The 14,742-nt window shown below is 42.6% G+C and overlaps 1 long non-coding RNA gene across 1 annotated transcript in view; it reads left to right on the forward strand.

The window, feature by feature from the left end:
* Positions 1-14,742, forward strand: part of LOC142459670 (uncharacterized) — a 72,313-nt gene that overhangs the window by 6,334 nt on the left and 51,237 nt on the right. The window contains exon 2 of the long non-coding RNA XR_012786478.1: positions 921-992. This is a non-coding gene — a long non-coding RNA (uncharacterized LOC142459670). The remainder of the gene's footprint in view (positions 1-920; positions 993-14,742) is intronic.

Below are 14,742 nucleotides of genomic sequence, written 5' to 3' on the forward strand. Positions count from 1 at the left end.
AATTATTATTATTTTCATATCTTATACCATCAGCTGTCTCCCGTCACCCACGTTTCTGTTATTTGTCCCCCTCAGGGAAGGGGGCTGTGATATGTCAATCATTGTGATCGGCTCCCCTGTTGTACCCCTTCTCCCCACACCTTCCCTCTACCCTCAATACTTCCATTATTGTTCCTGAGGGGGAAAAGAGTGCTTTTAATATGTAAAGTTTTATATACTTAAGTTGCCTATTGTCCTATAGCAGTTTTGACAGGGCCTATGGACACACCAGTGAGCTGAGAAGAAACTCTGTACAGCCCTACAGTGAGATGTGGATAGGGGGTGAAGCAGAGAGCCCAAGTTCCCAGGCTGGTTAAATGGCCACATCTGACATCCATTGTATTCTCATGTCATCGTTGTGTTCTTCTGGACTCTGCTTTGGCAGACACTAACAAGCCTGTGTTACAAAAAATCAGAGACCTCCTCCAATTCTCCACCGGACCCACGATGCACAGGTTGCAAAGCTAATGCTGCCGCACTGTCTCTGGGGCAGTGTCTGACTGCATCCTGGATCCTAGTCAGGGGTCCCTTCTTTCACCAGATGGCCTCTAAAGCCTCCAGTCCCAACATCCACTCCATCTTGCCACATGTGCTAGAAACTGGTGGCTTGCCTTTTTCCCTTTCCTTGTTTCCATGGAGATGCAGCAGTTTACTTTTTCTCCCCCAACTGTAAGCCATGGTTATTTTTAACTGGCAAACTCAGAGCCAGGTCACAGCTGGGATCTGGATGGTGCGGTGACGTCTATAAGCCACCCTTCTCTCCCACAGACACCTTCTTTTCTGCAGTGGCTGGGGGCGGAGGCACTTGGGAGATTTCTCTCTCAAGAGCCTTTTGTTTTACATCATGAAGTTAAACCCATCCCCTAACTTTGTTCTGACAGGTGCCCTGAATCTGAAGCTATGCATGCATGCCTGGAACAAGGTGAAGATCTTCTTGTTGCAGGAGGAGCCAGGTAAGTTTGACATGGTTGGCACCAGTTTGCTGCTGGGGCTCAAATGAATTTCCTGTGGTAAAAATATACCAAAGCGTTATCTTCTAAGCAACCAACAAGGGTTACATTTCTCACCTGCAGTAAAAGGACTGTTTCTGCTTTCCTTTCGTTAAAAATCAGCTGCTAATATAGGGTTTCTGTGAGCCGGCTTCACCTCAGTGGCAGTGAGTTTGAGGCGGTCAGGATCCCTGATGGTGTCGTGGTGATGGGCTGCTAACTGCAAGGTCACTAGTCTGAAGCCAACTGCCATTCCTCGGGAAAACTCACAGGGAACGTTCTATCCTACCCTATTGGGTTGTTAGGAGTCAGCATCGACTTGACGGCAGTGAGTTTGGTTTGGTTTGGGGTAGGGGAAAAACAGGAGACCCGGTGGCATGTGGTGGATGACATATTGGGCTGCTAATAACAAGATGAGCAGTTTGAATCCACCAGTCCCTCTGGAGAAAGAGGGCTTTCTACTCTCGTAAACAGTGAAAGTCTCAGAAACTCACAGGAACAGTTCTTTCCTATCCTGTAGGGTCACTTTGAGGCAGAACAAACCTATGACTGTGAGTGTGTGGTTTCAATAGGGAAGAAAAGGAGCTCTCGAGTCACTGTGAGTTAAGCCATCAGCTGCTAACAGCAAAAGTTGAAAGTTCAAACCCACCAGAAACTCTGCAGGAGAAAGATGAGACTGTTCCTGTCAAGATTTGGTTTCAGAAAGCCTATGGCTTGGAATCAGCTCAGTGGCATGAGTTTGGCATGGGTATAGGGCATAATGATACAATGGCTCTGAAGGAAGAAATCCAAGCTGTACTGAAAGCATTAGCTAAAAACAAGGCTCCAGGAATTGATGGACTACCAACTGAAAGGCTTCAACATGCTCATGAAGCCCTGGAGGCACTCATTCATCTAGGCCAGGGAATCTGGAAGTTAGCTGCTTAGGTAACTGACTGGAAGAGATCCATATTTGTACCCATTCCAAAGAAAGGTGACCCAACTGAGTGCTCAAATTATAAAACAGTATGAATATCGCATTCAAGAACATTTTTGCTGAAGATCCCCCAACAATCGTCGCAGCAGTACGTTGACAGAGAACTGTGAGAGGTTCAGGTCAGGTTCGAAGGAGGATGTAGAACAAGGAATATCACTGCTGATGTCAGGTGGCTCTTGGCTGAAAGTAGTAATACCAGAGAGATGTTTACTTGTATTTTGTTGACTATGCTAAGGCATTTGACTGTGTGGATCATAAAAAACTATGGCTAACCTTGAGAACAATAGGAATCCCAGAGCACTACTCTGTGCTTATGTGGGACTTGTATAGGAACCGGGAGGCAGTTGTGCGAACAGAACAAGTGCATACGGTGTGGTTTAAATCAGGAAAGGTGTGCCTCAGGGTTACATCAGCTCACCAGACTTAGCCTGTATGCTGAGCAAATCATCAGAGACGCTAAATTAGATGAAGAATGTAGCATGAGAATTGGAAGAAAGCTTATTAACAGCCTGAGATATGCAGATGACACAGCTTTGCTTGCTGAAGTTGAAGAGGACTTGAAGCACTTGCTGATGAAGATCAAGGACTGCAGCCTTCAATGTGGGATACAACACAATTTAAAGAAGTACAGAATCCTCACAACCAGACCAGTAGGTACCCTCATGATCAACAGAGAAAAGATGAAGTTATCAAGAATTTAATCAATGCTCATGGAACTAGTAGTCAAAATATCAAATAATGGCATTGCGCTGGGTAAATCTGCTGCACACGACCTCTTTAAAGTGTTGAAAAGCAAAGATTTAACCTTGAGGACTCAGGTGCACTTGACCCAAGCCATGGTATTTTCAATTGCTTCATACAAAGTTGGACATTGGGTAAGGAAGACTGAAGATGAATCGAATTATTTAAATTATGGTGCTGGTAAAGAGTATTGAAAGTACCATGGGCGGCCAAAAAAACAAACAGATCTGCCTCAGAAGTACAGCCAGAATGCTCCTGAGAGGCAAGGATGGTGAGACTTTGTCTCATGTCTTTGGTTATATTGTCAGGAGAGCCTAGCCCTGGAGAAGGACATCATGTTTGGTAAAGTAAAGGGGCAGCACAAATGAGGAAGACCTTTGACAAGATGAATTGACACAGTGGTTACATCTGTGGGCTCAAACATAAGAGCAATTGCGAGGCTGGAACAAGGCTGGGCAATGTTTCATTCTATTGTATGTAGGATGGCTGTAATTCAGAACCGAGCACTTGGCACAAACAAAGAGGGCATAAAAGAACCCTGGTGGTACAGTGAGTTAAGCACCGGGCTGCTAACCAAAAGGGTTGGCCATTTGAATCCACTAGTCACTACTTAGGCAGCCTCAGAAACCCTGGGAAGCAGGTCAACTCTGTCTTATAGGGTCACGCTGTGACTCAGCATCAGCTTGCTAGCAGTGGCTTTGGCTTTTGGTTTAATAAGGTGTATTATATGAAATAGCTGTTGACCCACTTCACCAAAACAGAGAGCAAATTCCTGGATCAGAGTCAGAATACTGCTGCCTCCTTTTCTTCTACTAAAAGTTCAAATGAGCCCATCCTTCTCTAAGGTCCTTGGTACTTGGGAGTTAGTGTCTTCATGGAATTTCTGGCTTTTATTTCTTCTCAGTAGCTTTTAAATCCACCCTGAAAATTGTCCTTTCTAATCTAAATAACTGCCAAAGATTGGAATCTGAGATTAAAAAATCCAGACTTCTTAGCCCCAATTCAAAATCAGTTTTCTTACATGGTACATTCCTTGAAGCGAAAATTACGCTTCATAGTCCAGGGTCCATTACTTTTTTATGTCTCAAATTTATATATATTTGTGTGTTTGAAAAAGTTTTACTACAAAATCATGGAAATATTTGTTTCACAAAAAATATCAAAATGTGAAGCTAGTATTTCTCAACATATCCTTCATCTACGTCTATAGACTTCTGAGGGCAGTGTTTGCATCTCTCTAACCTTTCCCTGAGGAATTCTTCCCTCTTGGACTTTCACCACATCAAAATGGGAGTTTTAGAATCTTGAAGGACTCAAATTATGTTCTTTTAAAATGTTACTAGAGTTTGGGAACAAAAGAAGTCTGAAGGGGCAAGAATAGGATGATGAATGGGATAAGATTTCCCAATAAAATTTCCATAGGACAACTCTTTGCTACCCTGGAGGAACAAACAGGAACATTATCTTAATAGAAAACAATTCTTTGGTGGAAATCCCAAGTTTTTTTCCTCAACAGTGCAGGTTTCAATTTTCCTTAAACTTTTTTCCTAATAAACCCCTGATCATCCTGTGTCCTTTGAGAAAATATATCAAGATTAGCCCTTGGGAGGGAAGGGGGTGCAAAAAAAAAGATTAGCCCTTGGGCATCCCCCAAAAAATGTCATAACCTTCTTAGTTGAGCTCTCTGCCTTGAATGTTATTGGCCCAACCATATAAAGCCCTTCAGAAACCATACTCTCTGGATTATGCTAGTAAATTCAAAACTTTGCCCTTGTTATGGCTCTTTCCATAGCTTTAAAAAAATCATTTTATTGGTGGCTTGTACAACTCCTATCACAATTCATACATCCATCCACTGTGTCAAGCACATTTGTACATTTGTTGCCATCATCATTCTCAAAACATTTGCTTTCTACTTGAGCCCTTGGTATCAGCTCATATTTTTCCCTTCCTAACTTTCCCACCCCCCTCCCTCCATCATGAATCCTTGATAATTTATAAATTATTATTTTTCATGTCTCAGAGTGACCGATGTCTCCCTTCACCCACTTTTCTGTTGTCCATCCCCTTGGGAAGGGGTTATATGTAGACCCTTGTGTTTGGTTCCGCAGTTCTTCCCCCACCTTCCCTTTACCCTCCTGGTCTCACTACTCTCATATTGGTCCTGAGGGGTTTATCTGTCATGGATTCCCCGTGTTTCCAGCTCTTATATGTACCCATTTACATGCTCTGGGCTAGCCAGATTTGTAAGGTAGAATTGGGGTCATGATAGTGGTGGGGAGGAAGCATTAAAGAAAATTAAACAGGAAAGTTATATGTTTCGTTGGTGCTATACTTCATCCAGACTGGCTCATCTCTTCCTTATATGTATATATATAACCTTCTGTAAGGGGATGTCCAATTGTCTACAGATGGGCTTTGGGTCTCCACTCTGTACTTCCCCTCATTCACATTGATATGGTTTTTTGTTCTGGGTCTTTGATGCCTGATATCTGATCCCATCGACACAAAGGATGGTGTGCTTCTTCCATGTGGGCTTTGTTGCTTCTCAGCTAGATGGCCATTTATTTATCTTCAAGTGTTTAATACCCCAGATGCTGTATCTTTGATAGCCGGGCACCATCAGCTTTCTTCATCAAATTTGCTTATGCACTCATTTTGCCTTCTGCAGTCGTGTTGGGAAAGTTAGCATCTCAGAATGCCAGGTTAATAGAACAAAATGTTCTTGCATTGATTGAGTAGAGGCCCAAAGTCTTTCTGCTGCCTTAATACTTAACATATAAATATACATAGATCTATTTCCTTATCATTATATAAATGTGTACATGCCTGTATTTAGACCTCTATAAATGTCTTTGCCTCCTAGTTCTTTCCTCTATTTCCTTTTACTTTCCTCTTGTCGCACTATCATATTTGGCTTTCATTCAGGTTTCAGTCATTTCTCGCAGTTACATTGCCCTTGATGAAGTCTTACCAGGCATCCTACGCCCTCCTCACCATTAATTTTAGATCACTTGCTGTTCCCTTGTCCCTGGGTTTGTTAACACCCACTTCCTTTCCCCTGCCTCCCACTCTCCTATACCCCACCTCTCCCCAACCACTGGTCCTGTTGTTTTCTCCTCTGGATTGTTTATCCATCCTATCTAGACTGTTTATCTAGATAGACCCCCATTAGCTTTTATCTTGCTTAGAAGCCTGATGAAAAGATCTACCCTTTGAGCTAGCAGATCTTCACACAACTTATTTTTTTTTTAAAGTGACCTTTATTAAGGCACCTCAGTGTGACCAAAACAAGTACACCCACTGGTCACAGAGACATATTTAAACATGCTTTGGAATGAACTCACACATGTATGAACTGGAACCTTAGTAGCAATACGATTCAACTTACTCTCATGTATGTATGTGCTAGTTTTTTGCTAATATTTTAATAACTTTTTCTGCCCTAATGACCATTCTAGGTATTGAAGACAATATACTGAAAGGTAGTTTATTATTTCATACAGTGAATACTTAAATAAGAACAATCAAAGAGGTACACAAACCTAGATTGTTAGGAGTTTGAAATATCAATGAAAAAATATGAATTAGCCCCCTAAGCCCCCAGCTCTTGGCAGGATGGGGGCTTCAGGCCACGAGGGGTGCAGACGGTCCAGTGCAAACTATAGTACCTTGAGTCAGGCCCTGAGTGGGTGTCTGGGAGCCTCCCTGCTCCCCTGAGGCGGGCTGGCACAGGTGGGGGTGGGCGGGCCTGTGGGCTCAGTCCCCTTGGCTGAACAGCCCCAGCCCAACCATTTCCTGGACTAGTCTCATCCCACCCCCTCCAACCAGAGTTCAAGCCCCCACACCCAGTGCGAAATAAATTTTTAAAAAAAGAAAAAATATGAATTATCTAAAAAACAAAACTGTTATTTAAGATATTTCCATATTGCTTCTTTTTTTTTCTTTTTTCATATTGCTTCTTAATTAGCATTCTCATTCGCAATATTCTTTGCTTTTATCTGAGCATCATCAACTGTGTGATTTATCCTTAATCATCTTTTCAGTGTAGGAGTAAGAGCCCACATTCCTTTAGAGATAGGCTAATTTAAAAATGAGAGAGAGATAGGCCAATTAGACAATAGTCATTGTGTTTGCTATATTAGAAACAGGTGACTTCTCAGAACATGTAATGTTCATCTCAGAAAACTCTCTTTCCCTTCTGCTGAACTTAGAGCAATTGTACTAACAATACTTTTAGCTCTTTGAACATTCTGAAGAATTGCATAATTAACTCATAATATCTCATGGGAATTTGGGGTGTAATGCAAAGCTAAAATGAATGACAGTATGTCACTTCTGGTTGTTTGGCACTTTTTCTCTTTATATGTTTGTTTAACAAACACAGGGAATAAAGATGTAGTATTCCATCAAAAGTATACTGAGTTTTATGAAATGAATAAATATCACCAGCATCGTTCCAATTTTTTATACCTACGGATAGAGTAAACATTACTGTGGGTGCTTAAAATCCGCTGTGGCACAGATGAATGTTAAAAAAGAGTAAGGAATGTAAATTTGTGATTTCCACACTGGGGGGCTACCCAGCTGCCCACCTTAGAACCCTGGTGATAAGCGCCATTTTAACAACTCCACAAAAAATTAGGTATCAGTTCTGCCAAACTGGTGTGAACCAGCTGAATCCCACGATGTGTGTGTGTGTGTGTATACACATATTTTGATAATTATGTTTAAGGAATTCCCTAAGTAAATGCTCATAATAGGGAAAAATTGTAAGTGCTGTAACTCAATAGTTCCCTGTTGTCTAATAGGAGAAATGAAACCGAGGTCATTCCAAACAAGTTCAGAAATGGACAGCATCCGTGGCAGACGGCTGTCTCAGGAGAAGAGAGACGCAGACTAAGTGCCATGCGTTGTCACTGAAGGAGAGTCATAAGATGACTGCATTGTTGGCGTGTGTGCTTTGAGTAAGGAAGTGTCTGAGGTTCCCCTTGCGTACTTCCTAAGATGCTACTGCTGTGCAACGTGCATCGCTCTCAGGGAGGTAAAATGATTAGCGAGTCACCTGGAATCTTTTTGCCACATAAGACCTCCGGGAAGACCAGACCAGAGCATTGCTTCATTACGAATGAGAGATTAATTATGAGATAGTTTTGTGGGCTCCAAAGTAGAAAATAAATACATTAGACTCAATTATCCAACTCTGAAACATAAAACAAGTCTGGGCTGGCAGGATTTAACTAGAGGGCTTTCACAGACAGAGAGGGCCAGCGACTTGAAAGGGTGCATATATTCAATCTTTTTTCAATATTTATTTATTTTAAAATCAATCTTTTTGCGGCTCTCAACTTAGGGTTTTAAAACCTTTTAGTTGTCACTACCCATATTCTTTTTTTGCCCCACTATCCGTATTCTGATCTCTTCCTTATTCCTACTGTCAGCAGGAAGGAGACTTAGTACACAATGCATAGCAAGTAAGTAACTCATAGTGACACGGGAGTCTGAGTGTTGGATGTAGGATATCCAGTCATTCCTTAAATGCTTGTGTGATTTGTAAGCGTGGTCACCTGAATCAAAGGGCAGCTGATCCTTCCGAATTGCAGCAGGCCTCAGCTGCTGGGAACCAAGGCAGTAGGCAAACACTGAACAAAAAAAGAGCTCCCATTTTCAGCTCTGAAATTGGGATGTGGAAAATTCAGATGTGGAAATTGACTTCACATCTCTTATTAGTTATTCACATGTCTCCTCCTTAAAAATAGCATGCTAGTATGGGCAGGCGACTACAGTTGCAAAATATTCCATAAAGAGTCTTCACCATTGTTCCTCTAAGGAACAACTTTAATTTAAAACAACAATAACTTACAAAAACTTGTTAAAAATTCATACCAAAAGCCAGGTATTCACGTTGATAAGTCAAAAAGTATTGCTATAAAATCATAGAACGCTTTATTAAACAAACATGAAAGTGTGAAGCTATTGTTTCTCAACACAGCCCCCACCCAGGTCTATACATTTCTGAAAGGGGTGGTTCCATTTCTCCATCCCTTCCCCTGAAGAATTCTGCACTCTGGGATTCACACCACATCAAAATGACAGTTTTGGCATTCTCAAATTGTGTCCCTTCAAAATGTTGAGTTTGGAGGAAAAATAAGTCTACAGGGCTGTAAGGGGGATGACGTTTCTCACTGAAAATTCCACAGGCAGCCCTTTCAAACCTCAAAGAACGAGCAGGTATATTATCCTGATGGAAAACAATTCCTCAGCACAACTTCCTAGCTCTTTACCCAACCATGAAGTTTTTAATTTTCTTAAACTTTCTTCATAAAGAACTCCTGTGATCATTTCTTTCCTTCCAGAAAAATCTATGGAAGTGGGGAGGAGATGAGTCACTCAGGGTTCAGTGTAGCAACAATGAAACTCAAAACCTGCCTCTAGTTCTTGAACGCTTCCTCCCCTCCCAATCATCATGATCCCAATTCTGCCTTGCAGACCTGGTTAGACCAGAGGATGCACAGCGGTGCAGCAGGGATCTGGAAACACAGGGAATCTAGGACAGATGAACCCCTCAGGACCAGCGGTGAGAGTGGCGACACCGGGAGGAAAGGGGGTGTACAAAGGGGGGACCGATCTCGGTGATCTACATGTGACCTCCTTTCTGGGTGAGGGGAGACGTCGGACAGTGTAAGATAGGATAGAGTAATAATTTATAAGTTAATAAGGGTTCGTGAGGGAGGGGGCAGCGAGGAGGGAAAAAAGGAAAATGAGCTGATTCCAGGGACCCAAGTGGAAGGCGAAATTTGAGAATGATGAGGGCAATGAATGTATAAGGGTGTTTTACTCAATTGATGTATGTATGGATTGTGATAAGAGTTGTATGAGCCCCAATAAAATGATTTTTTTAAAAAATCTATCGAGAAGATTCCATTGAAATTCCCTAAACAGTTGCCATAACACTGAACTGGCCTCTGTGTCTTGAACTTAACTGGCCTAGCAGATTCCTTCAGAAGTCACTGCTTTGGCCCTTTTTATTGAAGGCACCCTGACAAGACTGAGACAGTGTGTTCCTAAGAGAACATGTCGGAATAAACCTGTGAATGTATGCACTGGAACACTAGTAGCAATATAGTTTTACTTAAGCTCGTATTATCAAAGTACCGCACTGTATTCTAGTATGTACTCAAACAGACATCCTTGAAAATGGACATGATGCTCCAGAATGCTGATTAGAACAAGGTACCATTGTCCTGCCTGGCGACACAGGAAAAGTTTCTTGGGAGTGAATATGGGTGTGTTTTCCAAGCTGCTATGTAATTTGAGCTGCTGATTCTTCACATTAAAGATTTTAGTTCTCTTATTACATATCTCCTGAAACTAGAACTAAACCTACTAGTTACAATTTTTTGTTGTTGTTATTAATGATGTCATTGATGTTGCCATTTTTTCTAGCTAACCACTGGTTTCATTACTCAAACTTGGGAAATTGGTTCTGATCGCTCAGCAATTAGTTTGATTGGCCTAATTGAGATACAATAAGAGGTGGAGCCAAACAAATGACAGAAATTGGAACCCACTGAAAGCTAAACCATGAATATTTAGTATTCATTTCTCAAGAGAGATGGTCTTTTCTCCCCCCACCCTCCTGGTATCACTACTCTTATTATTGGTTCTGTGTTTATATGGTCCTGGATTCCCTGCGTATCCACCTCCTAGCTGTACTCAGGTACATGCTCTGGTCTATCCAGATTTGTACGGTAGAGTTGGGTAGTGAGGGGAAGGAAGCATTAAAAAACTAAAGGAAATGATGATGAACTATCTGCAGGAAAAACAACCGGACCGACAGTTCCGGGGGGACATGAGATAGGGGGAGGTGGTGGGTAAGGAAGTGATGTTAACAAACCCAGGGACAAGGGAACAACAAGGGATCCAAATTGCTGGTGAGGTGGGACTGGCAGGCCTAGTAGGGCATGATCAAGGGTAAGATAACAAAGAGGTATAGCTATAACCCAGGTGGGGACGGAGCATGATAGTGGGACAGAAGGAAAGTCAAGGGAAATTGAGGAAAGAGCTAGGAGGCAAAGGGCATTTATAGAGGTCTAGACAAAGACATGTACATATGCAGATTTTATATATGAGGATGGGGAAATAGATCTATGTGCCTATATTTATAGGTTTAGTATTAAGGTGGCAGAAGGACCTTGGGCCTCTACTCAAGCACTCCCTCAATGCATGAATACCTTCTTCTATTAAATTGGCATTCTGTGATGCTCACCCTCCTGACACAACCACTGAAGCCAAAGCAGGTGAACAAGCAAATGTGGTGAAGAAAGCTGATGGTGCCCGGCTTCAAAAGAGATAGCATCTGGGGTCTTAAAGGCTTGAAGATAAACAAGCGGCCATCTAGCTCAGAAGCAACAAAGCCCACATGGAAGTACACACCAGCCTGTGTGATCACGTGGTTCTGAAGGGATCAGTTATCAGGTATCAAGGAACAAAAAATCATATCATTGGGTGCACACCTCCATGATATGATTGCCAAGGACAAATGGGTACATAAGCAAATGTGGCAAAGAAAGCTAATGGTGCCCGGCTATCAAAAGAGATAGTGTCTGGGGTCTTAAAGGCTTGAAGGTAAACAGTGGCCATCTAGCTCAGAAGCAACAAAGCTCACATGGAAGAAGCACACCAGCCTGTGTGATCACGAGGTGTCGAAGGGATCAGGTAAAAGGCATCATCAGAAAAAAAAAATCTTACCAGAGTGAATGAAGGGGGAAGTGCAGAGTGGAGACCCAAAGCCCATTTGTCGGCCTCTGGAGATCCCCTTGCAGAGGGGTCTAGGGGAGGAGATGAGTCAGTCAGGGTGCGATGTAGCACCGATGAAGAATACAGCTTTCCTCCAGTTCCTAAATGCTTCCTCCCCGCCAACTACCATGATCCGAATTCTACTTTGCAAGTCTGGATAGAGCAGAGGTTGTACACTGGTGCATATGGGGGCTGGAGGTACAGGGAATCCAGGGTGGATGATACCTTCAGGACCAAGGGTGTGAGGGGCGATGCTGGGAGAGTGGAGGGTGAGTGGGTTGGAAAGGGGGAACCAATTACAAGGATCTACATGTGACCTCCTCCCTGGGGGATGGACAACAGAAAAGGGGGTGAAGGGAGACGCCAGACAGGGCAAGATATGACAAAATAATAATTTATAAATTATCAAGGGTGCATGAGGGAGGGAGGAGTGGGGAGGGAGGGGAAAAAAGAGGACTTGATGCAAAGGGCTTAGTGGAAAGCAAATGCTTTGAAAATGATGAGGGCAAAGAATGTACAGATGTGCTTTATACAATTGATGTATGTATGGATTGTGATAAGAGTTGTATGAATTCCTAATAAAATGTTTTTTAAAGAGTAAACATTTAATAAATATATTTTTCATTTTATTGGGGGCTTTTCCAACTCATTACAAACCATTCATAATAAATAATTTTAAGACTTTAAGGATTTCCTAAGGCATTCCAGATATAAAAAGACTCTAGCGGTCTCCAGGATGGTATAAATTACTTAAAAGTATGCAAATAAAATCAGCTTCAAAATATGGAAGAACAATATTATATGGAAGGAAAGGGGCTCCACATATTAGTTTTGAATGTAAACTATGTCTTAAAGGGGTTATATAGGCTTTTTAAAATGTAACTTATCTTGTACCATTTTTCAAGGCTGTTTCAGGCAGGAAATTGAAGTTTTTGAAGATGAGTGATGAGTGTGCCATGTCTTAATATATTGCATCATGTCTCAAAAAAACCCCCCAAAAACTAAAGGAAAGTTGTATGTTTCATTGGTGCTATACTGCATCCTGACTGATTCATCTCTCTTTCTGCAAAGGGATGTCCAATTGTCTACAGATTGGCTTTGGGGCTCCACTCCGTACTTCCCCTCATTCACATTGGTATGATTTTTTGTTCTGGGTCTTTCATGCATGATACCTGATCCCTTTGACACCTCATGATCACACAGGCTGGTGTGCTTCTTCCATGTGGGCTTTGGTGCTTCTCAGCCACTTGTTTATCTTCAAGTGTTTAATACCCCAGGCTATATCTTGTTAGCCAGGCACCATCAGCTTTCTTTACCACATTTGCTTGTGCACCCACTTTGTCTTCAGCAATTGTGTCAGGAAGGTGAGCATCAGAGAATGCCAGGTTATTAGAACAAAGTGTTCTTGTGTTGAGGGAGGACTTGATTAGATAGAGGCCCAAGGTTCATCTGCTACCTTAATACTTTATAAATGTACATAGATCTATTTCCCTATCATTATATATATTTACATATGTACAGGTCAGTATTTCGACCTCTATAAATGTCCTTTGCCTCCTAGTTCTTTCCTCAATTTCATTTTACTTTCCTCTCATCCCACTATCATGTTTGGCTTTCCTTCGGGTTTCAGTAATTCCTCTTGGCTACATTACCCTTGATCAAGCACCACCTGGCATCATGCACCCTCCTCACCATTGATTTTAGATCACCATTGTCCCCTGCCCCTGGGTTTGTTGACATTCTACCTCCCCCTCATCCCCCAGAACAGTTGATCCCATTGTTTTCTCCTCCAAATTGTTTATCATGTCTATTTTATCTAGAGAGACATGCAGAGACAATAAGCACAAAACAAGACAAAGCAAAACAAAACAACAACAAAAAAGTAAAAAACAAAACAATGACAAAAAAAGAAGAGTCTATAAATAGTTCCAAGTCTGTTTGTTGACATTTAGGAGTATTTTCCTGTCCAGTCTGATGTGGTGCTATGCTCTGGCCCCAAAGTCTATTTTTGGTATTCCTCAGAGACATCATTGCTTTGCTCCCCTTGCTGCTCTGTTGCATGTCCTTAGAGTTTCACCCTGGTGTGGTGGGGTCAGATCAGACAAAATTCCTGCACTGTGTCTCCAGTGTTGTCCCCCGCAATGCTGTGGATCAATGATGGACGTCGTGTCTCGTGGTGGCGCTGGCCCTATGGTCCTCTCTGTGCATTGGCTGCTCTGAGCAGGAATATTGTCTTCAGTGTAGGGTGGGCCAGGATGTGTTCCACACTCTCTCCTTCCCTCTTCGTTTGCTCCTGTGTGCTCTGATCAGATGTGCCCCTCTCCCTGAGCTGTAGCTTCTGCACTGTCCTCTGAAGTGAATTCTTCCGGGGGGCGGGGGTGTCCATGTAGTTGAGATTGGGGCCAGCCCTGAAGACTTCTCTATTGGTTTGCTGCTTCATGCTGGTGTGTTGCATTCATGTCTTGGCGCACCAGGTTGACATATGATCCCTCTCTCCCTCTCCCATGGAGATATAAACAATACCCTTCCCTTGGGTGGGTTAGTGCCCTCTTTCCCCCCCTAGAGAGATAGTCCATTTTTAAATCATTTTATTGGGGGCTTGTACAACTCTTATGACAATCCATACATCCATCCATTGTGTCAAGCACACTTGTACATTTGTTGCCATCATCATTCTCAAAACATTTGCTTTCTGCTTGATCCCAGGGTATCAGCTCCTTTTCCCCCTCCCTCCCTCGCTGCTTCCCCATCCCTTATGAACCCTTGATAATTTATAGATACTATTTTGTCATATTTTGCCCACTCTTCACCCGCTTTTCTGTGTCTATCCCCCAGGGAGGAAGTTATATGTAGATCCTTGTAATTAGTTCCCCCTTTCCACCCCACCTTCCCTTCACCCTCCCAGTATCCCCACTCTCACCACTGGTCTTGAAGTGATCATGTGTCCTGGGTTCCGTTTCCAGTTCCTATCTGTGCCAGTGTACATCCTCTGGTGTAGCCAGATTTGTAAGGTAGAATTAGGATCATGATAGTGAGGAGGTGGTGGTGAAGTATTTAAGAACTAGAGGAAAGTTGTATGTTTTATCGTTGCTACACTGCACCCTGACCGGCTCATCTCCTTCCCACGAACCTTCTGTAAGGGGATGTCTAGTTGCCTACAGATGGGTCTTGGGTCCCCAATCTGCACTCCCCTCATCC

This window comes from Tenrec ecaudatus, chromosome 10 (assembly GCF_050624435.1).
Source record: "Tenrec ecaudatus isolate mTenEca1 chromosome 10, mTenEca1.hap1, whole genome shotgun sequence".
NCBI lineage: Eukaryota > Metazoa > Chordata > Mammalia > Afrosoricida > Tenrecidae > Tenrec > Tenrec ecaudatus.